The 14577-nt window shown below is 39.2% G+C and overlaps 2 long non-coding RNA genes across 2 annotated transcripts; both read left to right on the top strand.

Annotated features, from left to right (window-relative positions):
- The first annotated feature begins 339 nt into the window (after nucleotides 1-339).
- LOC140550197 (uncharacterized) lies at nucleotides 340-4046 on the top strand. Its single transcript, XR_011979064.1, has 4 exons — nucleotides 340-585; nucleotides 1654-1712; nucleotides 2317-2391; nucleotides 2659-4046. It is a non-coding gene; the product is annotated as an uncharacterized lncRNA (long non-coding RNA).
- Nucleotides 4047-8722: 4676 nt separating this feature from the next.
- On the top strand, nucleotides 8723-13209 carry LOC140550196 (uncharacterized). Its single transcript, XR_011979063.1, has 4 exons — nucleotides 8723-8976; nucleotides 11277-11335; nucleotides 11639-11758; nucleotides 11980-13209. It is a non-coding gene; the product is annotated as an uncharacterized lncRNA (long non-coding RNA).
- Nucleotides 13210-14577: the final 1368 nt, after the last annotated feature.

The raw sequence follows: 14577 nt of genomic DNA, 5'->3' as shown, positions 1-14577 counted from the left end.
TCCACTTCTTCTTCCCCTTTCTGTTTGCTGTACAGCTGTGTAACTCTGAAGACTTTTACTGCAGTGACTTTATGTAGAGAGTTAAACCCAGTTTAAACAGACTGTGTGTGTGTGTGTGTGTGAGAGAAAGAGAGAGAGAGAGAGAGAGAGAGAGAGAGAGAGAGAGCAAGAGAGTGTATGTAAGAGAGATAGAGTGTAAGAGTGTGTATACACTGTGACTTAAACACTGTAGCACAAAGGAAGTATTATTTTACATGGCGGAGTCTCCACCCAGCATCACAGTGGCGACACGTGACTCCAGGCTATAAAGCACGGCCCCCTCTCTCCGCAGCCCCTCACACGCCCATGATTCCTGAATTTACTGATGACTTCTTAAACACAGCAAGTTCCTCAGCACACCCAGCTACTCAGCAGGAGAGAGGGCTGGAGCTAGGAGATCCTCAGGTTCCTGGTGATCCAGTACCTTCAGAGGACAGTCATGCAGGCCGTCATGCAGAGCTGACCATCTGTGGGAATGATGGTCAACACCAACAGAATCTGCAGGACTCCTGTTCCAGCCCTCCAAAAGGGAGAGCCAGAGAAACGGTGAGTACCCCAGTTTAAACCTTCAGAGATGATCTCAGCGTTTTTAGAGGAAGTTCTGATTTAACTCCAGAACCGGGTTCTTAATAATGAGAGAGAGAGAGAGAACAAAGAACGTGAGGTGGAGACAGAGCTACACTTCCTCCTCCACTACCCAGAATTCAAAATAATAAGGAAACCTTCCAGCACTTAAACACACCCACCCAAACCCGGAACCTGAAACCTTAGAGAGCGCTAAACAGCGCCTCTCACTGACAAATATGTGTCAAGGAGTCACAACCTGAGGCTCAGTGAGTAACACTTGTAACTCCTTCTACCCCCCCCCCCCCCTCTATTAAAGCACTGTAAATAAGAATATAAATATTATTTGAATTTTTCTTTTCATAAATCCAGTCCCAGAGAAACCCTACAGTTCAAAGCTCTACAGAGCCAAGAAGTGACCCTTCAACAGAGACCCCTCAGTCAGCTGGTCCTGAGACTCTCTGACCCTCAGAGGTGACCAAGCTGCACCTCCTCCTCCACTGCCCAAAATTCAGCCCAGCAGAGATCAGTTCACACACAGCTTCAAACAGCTGATCCCGAACACTTCCGGCCTTGGAAACATTAGGGATCATTCTGGGGGAGGGGCACACCGCCCCCCTCACCCGCCCAGTATATACCAGCGTGAGACCACCTGAGAGACAGTGGGTAACCCCTCCCCCACTGTAATTACCCAACAGTCATCACTGCAGCTCTTCTTCTCTCAGTTTAATGATCAGTACTGTGTGTATAGATATTATATATATTGATATTGTATATAAAGTATATGTACATATTTTATATATATACAGTATATACAGTAAAGTCATTATTTTAATTATTGCTATTTTTATTCTCTACTGTCACTTATTCTGTAATTAGTTGTAAGTTCTTATTGCACTAATTTCATTGTTATTATTGTTATTTTTTAATAGTTTGGCAAAATTGTTCTCATTACAGTCCTGCCAACAAAGAGAGAGAGAGAGAGAGAGAGATAAAGAGATTTGTGATGAACTGCAGATTAATGGCTGCTTATTGGTGCTTATTTTTCAGGTTTCAAAGAAGCGCCTTAATCCTAACCCTTCACCAGGGGGAGCAGACCTCCATTCACAGTGAGTAAAACGTCACCATCAAAGAGTTTGCTCTGATAATAATAATAATAATAATAATAATAATAATAAATGTATACATAAATGTATTTCTGGGATCATTTATTTTATTGAAATGTCCAATTGTCCAAAATATTCAAATATTGGATGCCCATAAATATGAACGTTAACACTGATGATCTGGACTCCTGTCAAGGGCTGGATCTATTAGGCAGCAGGTAAACAGTCAGTTCTTGAAGGTGATGCCTTCAAAAACCTGAGACAGGTCAGAACATCTCTAAAATATCAGACAGGTTTTCTGGGGTGTTCTCTGTATCTATGGAAGATAATTGCCTGTTTTAGAGAATAGCCTACAGGGAAACACAGCGTACAGGCGGTGAGTAAAATCGGGGGGCGGGTTGGAGGGGTGTAGGCCTCGTGCAGCGCTGTATCAGTGGGTCCACCTCCCAGTAATATCCAGACCAGATCAGCTCTGTGGTCAGAAACTGACCGCTGATGAAGGGCTATAGAGCGGCTAACTGTTACAACAGAAGGTGTAAATGCTACAAAACGGGGGTTTCTGATAAAGTGGCCAGGAGAAGTAAGTGATGTTTCTGTTGATCTCCAGAAAAAAGCGAAGTAAGAGTGATGATGAAGCACCTTCTGCTGACACCACCAGTGACCATCCAGCTTCTGTGATAAAGTGAGTAACAATTAAATAAATGATCATAAATGAGAAACAAATGAGAAAAAATAGGTGTGTGTGTATGTGTAATAATAATAATAATAATAATAATAATAATAGTGATATTAGTACAGTTTCTTTTTTGTTGCAGTATACTGAATGATTGATCCTAAAAGCAATAACAATATAAACAGACAACTTTACTATTTGAGTTAAATGCTTTAATCAAATCTCTTGTCTGGCTTCTCTGGTTGTAGATTTATGAAGTCTAATAATGTTTTGCAGGGAAATACAGGAAAAACCGCAGACGACCAAGAAGGTGCCCTTTGAAGACTGGAGAAGATTAGAGTTTGTAATTAAATCCTTGTATTTAAGTACTTCAGTACTAGAGTATCAAGATCTTTCTGATATAACACAAGCTATTCCCCTGATTCAACAAAGAATGAAAGCTCTGAACAGTACAGACTATAAACACACTTTCCACTCTGACAGTGCCATCAAACATACCTTCATCCAGAAACTGAGAGAAATAGATCCGTTATTACCTCCAGAGGTAGTTAAAGAGAAAAGGCAGTTTGCTTTTTATTTTCTTAGAGAGAAGAGCGGCTCGTTTAGAAACCCCTTTACGTTTTTTTTACCCAAAAAGGATGAAAAAAGTCATAGTGAAGATTTCATAGTTAAAGAAATAAAATATTTAATAAAAGATAAAACCATCACTGAATACAGTGAGCTGTGGATCTACACAGTGAACAGTCCGTGTATGGGGAGAAAACATACTGACCCCTGCATGATTCAGTTAGCCAGTTTATCAGAAGAGTTGACCATAAATTTTAATATTAAAATGTATGTCGCTTTCACAAAACCTTACGGCCCTAAAGGATCCATTAAAAAATATTTTACTTCCCATAAAACCAGTAAAGGTTTAAATTCCTCCAGTACTAAAGATTCCCCAGAGCTGAATATAGAACCAGAGACCAAAGAGAGAATCCTCACAGAAAATATCAGACAGTCCAGATTCCACATAAAAAACCATCAAGAATCGAAGAAGTTATGCAAAGACGTTAGAAAGAAATACACAGAGCTGTTAAAAACTTCTCCAAACACTGACACAACTAAAATAAGTAAAACAATCAAGGATTTGTGTCTTAAATGTCCAGAGTCTCCACACACTTTTGATGAGTTTAAGAATATGGGAAGGGAGTCACTGAGAAAGTTGATAATAAAAACTACTACTACTACTAATAATAATAATAATAATAATGATAATAATAATAATAATGCTGTCTGGGAGGAATTTGAATCTGCTTATCTGAACTGGTGGGATGCAAACCTAGAACAGTCATACAATACATTTTTAGATGAAAAGTTAAGTGAAGGAATAAACAGAGAGGCTGTTCAGCTCTTCATTCTTCACCTCCAGAACTGTTTCCAAAACCCTTCTACTCATTACAATCAGAACAGCAACCTTTGTCTGATGCCCCTCATACACTTTATTGAACTTCCTGAAATTCAGAGTCTAAATGAAGTTCCTCCACCAGCTGATGATCTGAACTGATATCATTTTAAAAATGCTAATTTGACACGCTGCAATAAATGCAATATTGAAAACATATAAAACAAAAAAAGTAAAAATTAAAAACAAAAAAATAAAATAAATACCCCCCCCCCCCAAACTGTGTCTGTTTCTGTATTTTCCATACTGAGAGCTACTACTAGAGATTTTTCAGCTTTCAGAGATTCACACTGCAACACACACACACACACACACACACACACACACACACACAGCACTAGAGAGAACACTGGGTAAACGTGCTGATTGAATACTGAAAACATTTACATGATCATTCATGGCATTAAGTACACACCCTTGTCCACAGCAAGAAGTGTTCACTCAGAATACTAAATAAACTAATAAATTAATAATAATAATAAACTAATAATACTAAGAGAGAGAGAGAGAGAGAGACATTTACATTTACACAAAATAGAAACAGAAAAGAATCACAGTAGTGAGTAATGTAGGGATGAGGGTTGTAAAGTGTTAATAGTGTCGATAGACCCTGAATTCACAGTACAGCTGAGCTCTGCCAGAAAAGAGCCACACAATACACACAGTTTACAAGCAATACACAACTTCTAGAAGCTGAGATCAGATTAGATTAGATTGAAGTAAAGTCTAAAGCCTTTGTAGAGTCCCCTTTTGCTGCAAGTCTCTTTGAATAAGTCTCTAGGAGCTTGCCACGTCTTGCCACTGAGATTTTTGCCCTTTCCTCAAGCTCCTTCAAGTTAGATGGTTTCCGCTGGTGAACAGCAATCTTCCAGTCAGATTCTCAATCGAATTACGGTCTGTCCAGCTTTCTCTCAACAGTTTCCCAGTCCCTTAAAACGAGGCTTTTTATTTTGGTCTGTCAGTAAAAGCTTTTTTCTGGACACTCTTCTATAAAGCCCCGCTCTATGGAATGTACAGCTTATTGTGGTCCTATGGACGGATATTTCAGTCTCTGCTTGGGAAATCCTTCAGGGTCCTTCGGGGTTACCTTTGGTCTCTGTGCTGTCTCTCTGATTAATTCCCTCTGTGCCTGGTGTGAGAGTTTTGGTGGGTGACCCTCTCTTGGCAGGTTTGTGGTGGTACCCTGTGGACTTCAGTTATCTTGCTAAATCAGATTGTGTAATAGTAATTCTGTAACTTTTGTTGCGTATAATCCAATTACAAAGCATAACAAACGCGTGAGTGATGTGTACATACCATCATTCAGTTAATACATAAATAAACTACATTTATTTTGTTTTAGTTTAGTTTTCATTTCTATTCAGGTCTGGGGTGTTTACAGGGTCTCACCTTTAACCAGGTCTGGCTGTGCTCACACAGCAGGTAAAAGTGGCCCATATCTGATCTTTTTGGTCATGTGACACAGGTGTGTTATCTGTGAGGCAGAAAAAAAAATTCAGTTTTGATTTGAGCCACTTTCGTATGTGCTACTGAAATCCGATACATATCCGATGTACAGCAGTGCTACTCAGCCTGAACAGCCAGATCAGATCATTCATGCAGCTTTTACAGCAATCCAGCTCTGCATTCCTTATAAACGTGCAGAGGAGAAGGGAAAACAGACACATTAGTGAGGGAGGTGTTCAGTGGTGGGACAGCGACAGATAAATATTTGGGGTGATGTCTCTGTTAACTATATCAGAGCGTACCCGTGTCTAAATCTCAGGGGAATGTGGACAGTGATAGGGATTATAGAAAGGCCTGGGGAAATTTCCCTTCTTTTTAAAGGCCAAATGTGGACAGATATGACTCCAGGACAAAGATGAATCTTGGTGTACCAGTGTAATGGAACTTCTTATAGGTTTACTGCTGTGTTTTACTCTTTCCAAACAGATTATCTGACAGAAATGTGAAATGAATTAACCTTAAATAACACTAACCAAATTACCTCAGACCAAAGACACTAAACATCAGCAGAATCACAGGAAAAGCTGCAGAATCTGCTGTGATATTAGGCAGCTACGCTCATCCACAGAGGAAGTGTCTGTAGAAGGCGGTCCAGAAGAGCGTAAGTTCAGCACTGAAATGAACTTAACCAAACAACTGCAGCGAAAAAAGAGAATGTCTCCAGCAGCAGAAGCAGATTTACTCTAAAATTATACAAATACTAATGATGCTATAAAGATCAGAAGATCTACAGACAAACGAGAAAAGAATGAGATCAGAAGATCTGGAGACAATCTTCTGCTCTTATAGACTGCTGAAGGATCTAGAAGAGAAGGAAAGGAGATCCTTTTCTTGTCTTTTACAAATCGTATTTAGCTGAGGAGACAGAGGTGTGAGCTATTAAACAGCTGTAAGGAATCAGGATAATCTGTATCTGGTCAATGGGATAAGGTGAAATCAGTCTATTGTATACGGTCGACACCAGGCAGAGAGGCAGTGTTTTATGTTCTGTAGATTTTTATAAACAATCAAGTACAGGTCCATTATAATTCCAATTATAGATGCCTTGGAGTACTGGGTTTTAATACACTTGAGGATGTCTGTTGCGTTTTCCATGAAAGCAAAACTAACCCTGCAGTTTCCAGATGATTGAACTACACAGTCCAGTTCTACCTGCTTGAGGTTTTGGGTGTGTTGGGTTTAGTCTGTATTTAATACGTATGTTATTCACCTTCAAGAAGGAATTTGTTGAGGTACAAATATCTCACATACTTCTGTCAGCTCGCTGTCTTCAAACCCAGACTGAAGACCCTCCTCTTCTGAGAGGACTTGAGTGAAGAGTAGAGTTTTATGGTCGCCTTATTGACTTGTGTTCAGTAGAGTCTAAGATTAGAGGATCTTTGAGTTTTAGTCTATTTAAACTAGCTAAAGGTTCTTCTGGAGTAAACAGTGAAGCTCTTCTGTAAGAACTCTGAAGTAGAGCTGTAAATAATCTGGTGGGTGTGTGGATATTTTTGACCCATGTAGATATAATGGTAAGACCGCGGTAACACCTAAGCTTTAACTGAATTATTTATAGCATTCAGTGACTAATTTATAGTAGATGCTGAATCATTTATATTATTTCCCTCATTGTTAATAGCTGAATCGTTTATAGTAGATACAGAATCATTTATTGCAGTTACTGAATCACTCATAGTAGATGCAGAATCATTTATTGCAGTTACTGAATCACTCATAGTAGATGCAGAATCATTTATTGCAGTTACTGAATCACTCATAGTAGATACAGAATCATTTATTGCAGTTACTGAATCACTTATAGTAGATGCAGAATCATTTATTGCAGTTACTGAATCACTCATAGTAGATACAGAATCATTTATTGCAATTACTGAATCACTTATAGTAGATACGGAATCATTTATATTAGATACAGAATCATTTATTTCAGTTACTGAATCACTTATAGTAGATACGGAATCATTTACAGCAGTTACAGAATCAATTCATGGTAATTACTAAATCATTAATGGTAATTACTTAATCATGAATTAAATAAGTCGTTTTTAAATCAGAGAAATACGAGAAATATTCCAGTTATTTACTGGTTTTAAGATGCAGTTTATCAAGAAAGCTGGTGAAATTCCCACATCTGTCAATGGTGTCCATTCAGATTTGGAAATCTGTTTCTCAGAGCTCTGAATAAAACCCCAGCATTCACACCTGACACTATTAACTGCTTTAACTCAATTGAACTGGTGAAACAGATTGGCAGTGTTAATCAATATTGATCAATATTAAACACTGTTAGCTAGCTATTTATAGATGCCTTGGAGTACTGGGTTTTAATACACTTGAGGATGTCTGTTGCGTTTTCCATGAAAGCAAAACTAACCCTGCAGTTTCCAGATGATTGAACTACACAGTCCAGTTCTACCTGCTCGAGGTTTTGGGTGTGTTGGGTTTAGTCTGTGTTTAATACGTATGTTATTCACCTTCAAGAAGGAATTTGTTGAGGTACAAATATCTCACATACTTCTGTCAGCTTCAGCTTCTGTTCTGTACAGCAGACCCACAGACCCATAACCCAGTCTCCTCAGTACACACTGGACTGGTCCCAACAGTGAGTGTTCTAGTGCTGCACTGATGATGACCTAGAACCCAACCCTCACCTTTAGAACTGCAGATGATCATTTACAGGTGTAGCTGGAAGTTGGCATACACTTCTCACAGAAAGCCATGGCAATGTTGGGCTTTCAGTGTTTTCTTTGAAGTGACATCATACCTCTTTAATTGAAACATACAAGAATCAGGCCTCAGACGTGGGGGTGCTTCTGAAATCAGTCATCTCTGAGCTCTCTGTACTGTTGTGCTTGTTGGTCAATCCTTGGAGTTTGGTCAATCAAACCCCTTTTATACCAGCTGTAGTCCATCAGTGTTGCTCAGTGCTCTTGTTCTCGTTCAGTGCTCTTGTATACCCAAGCTATATAACTATGGGCTTATGTGGTGTTAAGGTGACTTTAATACCATTTATCAAAAAATTATAAGTTGAAGATGGGACTCTTCAAGGCATGGACTGCACAAGATCTCTAAAGTTGTCCCTGTGGTATCTAGCACCAAGATTAAGCATTAACCTCAGGAATATCGGGATTCAGATAAAGATGAAGATAAGTACACCTGACACTGCAGATTCCTAAAAAGCACAGCTCTGATGTGCTCATCTCATGTGGTCTGATCTGATCAGGTTCAAATGTAAAATTACAGCTCAGATAATATTATAGCAGAAGCTCAGGTAAGTTTCTGTTCCTCAAAAACAGAAACTCAGAGGCTCCACCCATTATGACGCTGACCTCACCCAAGACTACATAAAGTTACTCGTCTCGGCCTCTCAGTCGTTCACCACTTCCTTTTCCTGAATGAGCACAAGTTTCTCCTGCAGCCATCTGATTACCTTCTCTACTCCATCCAGGTTTAAGAGGGATCTAAACGAGGGCTGGGACAGGATGAACAGCAGATTACTGTCTGATTCTGAACTGGCAGTTGAAATGGTAAGTGATAGAGACCGTCCTGTAGAGCTGATCCCCTTTGTGGACACTGGTCAGAACCAGCATAACCTGCAGCTCACCTGTCCCAGCCCTCCGTCTCATGGGACCGGCTCCATGGTGAGTAATACTGTGTGTGTGTGTGTGTGTGTGTATGTGTGTGTGTGTAACAAAGAAAGCTATTAGAACACTAAGGTAGGGAATTGTGTAGATTGATGGAGGGATTTCTAAAGAATCAGGTGGATGAAGATTTCAGACACCGCTGATGGAGACACACTGTGGAGCTGTGTGGGAATTTAACACTGGTCTTAAACCTGTTCAGCTACAGAAATGCTCCTCTTATTCAACAGTGAATATAAACAGCCTGTAAAGCTTAGCTCCTATCACTAAAAAATTGTGATGCAGCTAAACTGAGCGAGGGAACACAGAGACACTGGCTAGATACACAGACCTAAACTGAGCGAGGGAACACAGAGACACAGACTAGATGCACAGACCTAAACTGAGCGAGGGAACACAGAGACACTGACCAGATACACAGACCTAAACTGAGTGAGGGAACACAGAGACACTGACCAGATACACAGACCTAAACTGAGCGAGGGAACACAGAGACACTGACCAGATACACAGACCTAAACTGAGTGAGGGAACACAGAGACACTGACCAGATACACAGACCTAAACTGAGCGAGGGAACACAGAGACACTGACCAGATACACAGACCTAAACTGAGTGAGGGAACACAGAGACACTGACCAGATACACAGACCTAAACTGAGCGAGGGAACACAGAGACACTGACCAGATACACAGACCTAAACTGAGTGAGGGAACACAGAGACACTGACCAGATACACAGACCTAAACTGAGTGAGGGAACACAGAGACACTGACCAGATACACAAGCCTAAACTGAGCGAGGGAACACAGAGACACTAACTAGATACACAGACCTAAACTGAGTGAGGGAACACAGAGACACAGACTAGATGCACAGACCTAAACTGAGCGAGGGAACACAGAGACACTGACGAGATACACAGACCTAAACTGAGCGAGGGAACACAGAGACACTGACCAGATACACAGACCTAAACTGAGCGAGGGAACACAGAGACACTGACCAGATACACAGACCTAAACTGAGCGAGGGAACACAGAGACACTGACCAGATACACAGACCTAAACTGAGCGAGGGAACACAGAGACACTGACCAGATACACAGACCTAAACTGAGCGAGGGAACACAGAGACACTAACCAGATACACAGACCTAAACTGAGTGAGGGAACACAGAGACACTGACCAGATACACAGACCTAAACTGAGCGAGGGAACACAGAGACACTGACCAGATAGACAGACCTAAACTGAGCGAGGGAACACAGATACACTGACCAGATACACAGACCTAAACTGAGCGAGGGAACACAGAGACACTGATTAGATACACAGACCTAAACTGAGTGAGGGAACACAGAGACACAGACTAGATGCACAGACCTAAACTGAGCGAGGGAACACAGAGACACTGACCAGATACACAGACCTAAACTGAGCGAGGGAACACAGAGACACTGACCAGATACACAGACCTAAACTGAGCGAGGGAACACAGAGACACTGACCAGATACACAGACCTAAACTGAGCGAGGGAACACAGAGACACTGACCAGATACACAGACCTAAACTGAGTGAGGGAACACAGAGACACTGATTAGATACACAGACCTAAACTGAGTGAGGGAACACAGAGACACAGACTAGATGCACAGACCTAAACTGAGCGAGGGAACACAGAGACACTGACCAGATACACAGACCTAAACTGAGCGAGGGAACACAGAGACACTGACCAGATACACAGACCTAAACTGAGCGAGGGAACACAGAGACACTGACCAGATACACAGACCTAAACTGAGCGAGGGAACACAGAGACACTGACCAGATACACAGACCTAAACTGAGCGAGGGAACACAGAGACACTGACCAGATACACAGACCTGAGTGATCTGAAAGTAATCTGAAAGTAATCTGAAAGTAATCAATAATCTGAAAGTAATCAATAATCTGAAAGTAATCTGAAAGTAATCTGAGTGATCTGAAAGTAATCTGAAAGTAATCTGAACGTAATCTGAAAGTAATCTGAACGTAATCTGAACGTAATCTGAAAGTAATCTGAAAGTAATCAATAATCTGAAAGTAAAATGAAAGTAATCTGAACGTAATCTGAACGTAATCTGAACGTAATCAATAATCTGAACGTAATCTGAAAGTAATCTGGACGTAATGGGATGAAGTCAGAATATTATACAGTCTTTGTAGATCACATTATTGGGTTCAGTTTTAATTAGAATGAAGAGTTTATTTTTATGACAGTAGATATTGTTCATCTCCTTCTATTTCAGCCCCCCATGAAGTGTAGTCCCTCACCTCTAGAGGGCAGCGGATCAGAGCAGCATACAAAGTAAGTGAGATATGAATCTTCAACAGCAGACCATGCAGGTCACTTCATAGACCATTAAAAAATAAATACATTGAAAACAATGAAAAACAACAAACATAATTATGCAATGATGCAATTATGTGTGTTGTTAATTATGCATTTTAAAGTTGAATTAATTGAGTTCTGAAGTACATAAAGACTTTGAGAGTTTGACTCCTTTCAGAAAGACTAAACAGCTGGAATCAAACACAAACACAACACTAAGCCTCAGTTTAAACTAACTGGTTTAATCATCATTTGTGTGTGTGTGTGTGTGATCTCCAGGAAAAAGCGTCCACAGAGTGGGAGGGAGAATCCTGCTGATGATGAAGCAGTTTCTGCTGAAGGCTCAGACAGTGTGGACTCCACTCTCACCACAACTGACCATCCAGCTTCTGTGATTATGTGAGTAACAATAAAAAAAATTATCATAAACATGTTACTTATACTAAAATAGAAGTGTGTGTGTGTGTGTGTGTGTGTGTGTGTTTGTCTTTAAAAGATCAGACACTATTTGTCAGCTTCTGATTTGCCTTCCTAAAACTGAATTGTAAACTCTACCTTGTGCTTTTGCTCACTGGCCACTTTATTAGAAACAGCATTAATAGCTCAATGCTGTTTTATAGGCAAGAACTGCCAGAACTCCAAAACTTCACAGAAGAGGACACGCAGCAAGAAGACTGCACAAAACTGATTTACCGCACTTCTAAAAAAGTTTACAGATATTTACACTTAACGAAAATGAAACCTAAAAACATAAAACAAATTGTTAATCATATTTTAAAAAACATTTGCGACAAAAACATAAACCCTTTACAACATAATATTCTTTCCTCTGACAATAACATCAAAGATAAATTTCACGATCAACTTCATCAAGTTAGAGAAGAAGTAAAGAAAGGCCGCCAATATGCTGTCGCTTTTTTAATGAACTCAGATGAAACAGTAGTGAAAAAATTTGGTCCATTTTATCCAACCACTAAAAACGACCCTCATTCAGGCCTGCACAGTGAGGATTTCTTAGTGAGTAAGTTACTGAAGATGTTAAAATCTGAAAAAAATAAAAGTATTTTTCAACATAATAAACTTTTTATCTACTCACGGAACAGTCCCTGTTTAGGTAAAATCAGTGGCATACCCTGTATCATTCTCATATATTATTTAGCCTTTGAACTGGCCAGAATGTATGGAATTAGAACTTACGTCGCTTTCTCAAAATATTATGGATTTGCAGGATCCAATGTTAAATATTTAAACAATATAAACGGTGAGCATTATGAAACAGTCATACAAGCAAACCATGAATCTAAGTTTAGAATGGGACGAACATCTTCATTTAATCTAATCAAAATTGTTCGAAAAATCATTCCTAAATACAAAGGGAATTCTGCATTGTTAGATTCCATCATACAATCATACAAACCTGAGTGCTGTAATGGTGATGGTAATAATGATTCAATGCACACTGCAGAAGAATGGAAGAATAAGTTTAAAGATTCTTTTTCAGCTGAAATTGAGAAATTTAAGAACTTACTGAGGTTAGAGGATGAAGATTTCATTAAACGTATCTGTGATTGTTTTCAATCTTATTGGAAGACGTGGAAAAAAAATGTAGAAGAGGCTCAAAGAGTCTTTTTAAATAAAAAATTAAGTCCTGATATAAACATCAAGTTATTTGAGATCTACTTAAAAAACCTCCAGGAACTTTTCTCTGAGAATACAGACAGCCTTCCAGATAACTTCATACAGTTTATTCACCTTCCTGAAATACATGTAAATAAAGTTACTCAACCTGCTGATAATCTGGAGTGAAACATTAAATATTTGCTGCACGCTGCAATAAACAAAGCAACCAACACTGTGTCTGTTTCTTTATTATGAGAACTAGTGCTTATGACCTTTCTGTCATACACACACAGTCATACACTCACACAGTTATACACACTCTTACACAGTGCAACTAGTCTGATTACTTGAAACCAGATAAATAGAGAAGGTTAGAATGTGTCAAATATCAAGATCAAAGATGTCAAACAAAAATACAAATATTTACAGAGAATAATATAACTGTACATTGGATGGACAAATGTATTCGGACACTTTTCTTCTGAAATCAAGGGTATAAAAAGAGTTTCTCCTGCTTTTGTTGGAGTAACTGTCTCTACTGTCCAGAGAAGAAGACTTTCTACTTGATTGCATTCAGCAACAAGAGTGTTAGTGAGGTCAGGATGTTGGATGATCACTATCTCACCTCATCTCCAGCTCATCCCAAAAGTACTGGATTGAGCACCACCATCATTCCAGAGAACACAGTTCTTCCACTGCTCCACAGCTCAACTTTTCTCCCTAATTTGAATCTGGCAGTTGTTCTTTGTATTATATTAGAATTTTACGAGAATGAACCAATAGAAATGCTCAAAAATGACTTTGAATAAAAACAAGGTCTTCCATTGAATATTTGTATGTAGCGTATATATATATATATATATATATATATATATATATATATATATATATATATATATATATATATTCGTAACAGTAGCGTGTAATGTAGAGATAAGCACTGTAAGTGTACAGTGCAAACCTAGTGTCAGTACACCACAAATTCAAGGTACTTTTGAGTTCTGACAATGACCATGATCGGAAAGGTGAGTGGTCTGAGTGATTGAATTTGGATTTGGTTTAAATGCAGCTTGGGTGTGGTTTGGCCTTATCCAGACATAATCCTGATACTCAAAACACATGAAATGAGTTCTATACTAGGTCCTATACTAATCAGTGAAGGTAACAATCAGATAAAAATGCAGTACAAAATTCAGTTTTTTCAGTGTTATAAATGCAGTATTCTTAATAAATGTACAATCTAGGCCAATAGACATTTCAACATATAGCTCAACCATCTCTATGAGAACAGAATGAGGTTCTGGGGTTAAAGAGGTTAATATTTCTTTCCTCTGAGATATCCTTTTACAACACAATCTGACTTTTTCTGTCCAATCAGATTCTTCATTTATATTGATAATATCGAACCCCAGATTCTATTCAGACATTGATTTGACTGCTGTGGTTTCCTGGATCTGCCCAGTTTCAAAGCTTCTCCAGCTGTTTAGCTATTCTCTTCTCAGCTCCTCCCAGGTGCTTCAATAGGTCTTTCATTTTAGACTGAAATTCTCTGAGTCACAGATTAAAAAAAAAATTAATTAATTGCATATTAGAGCTCT

This window comes from Salminus brasiliensis, chromosome 2 (assembly GCF_030463535.1).
Source record: "Salminus brasiliensis chromosome 2, fSalBra1.hap2, whole genome shotgun sequence".
In the NCBI taxonomy this organism is placed as follows: domain Eukaryota; kingdom Metazoa; phylum Chordata; class Actinopteri; order Characiformes; family Bryconidae; genus Salminus; species Salminus brasiliensis.
Note: the sequence above shows the minus strand (reverse complement) of the source record. Positions and strands in the feature narration are given on the sequence as shown.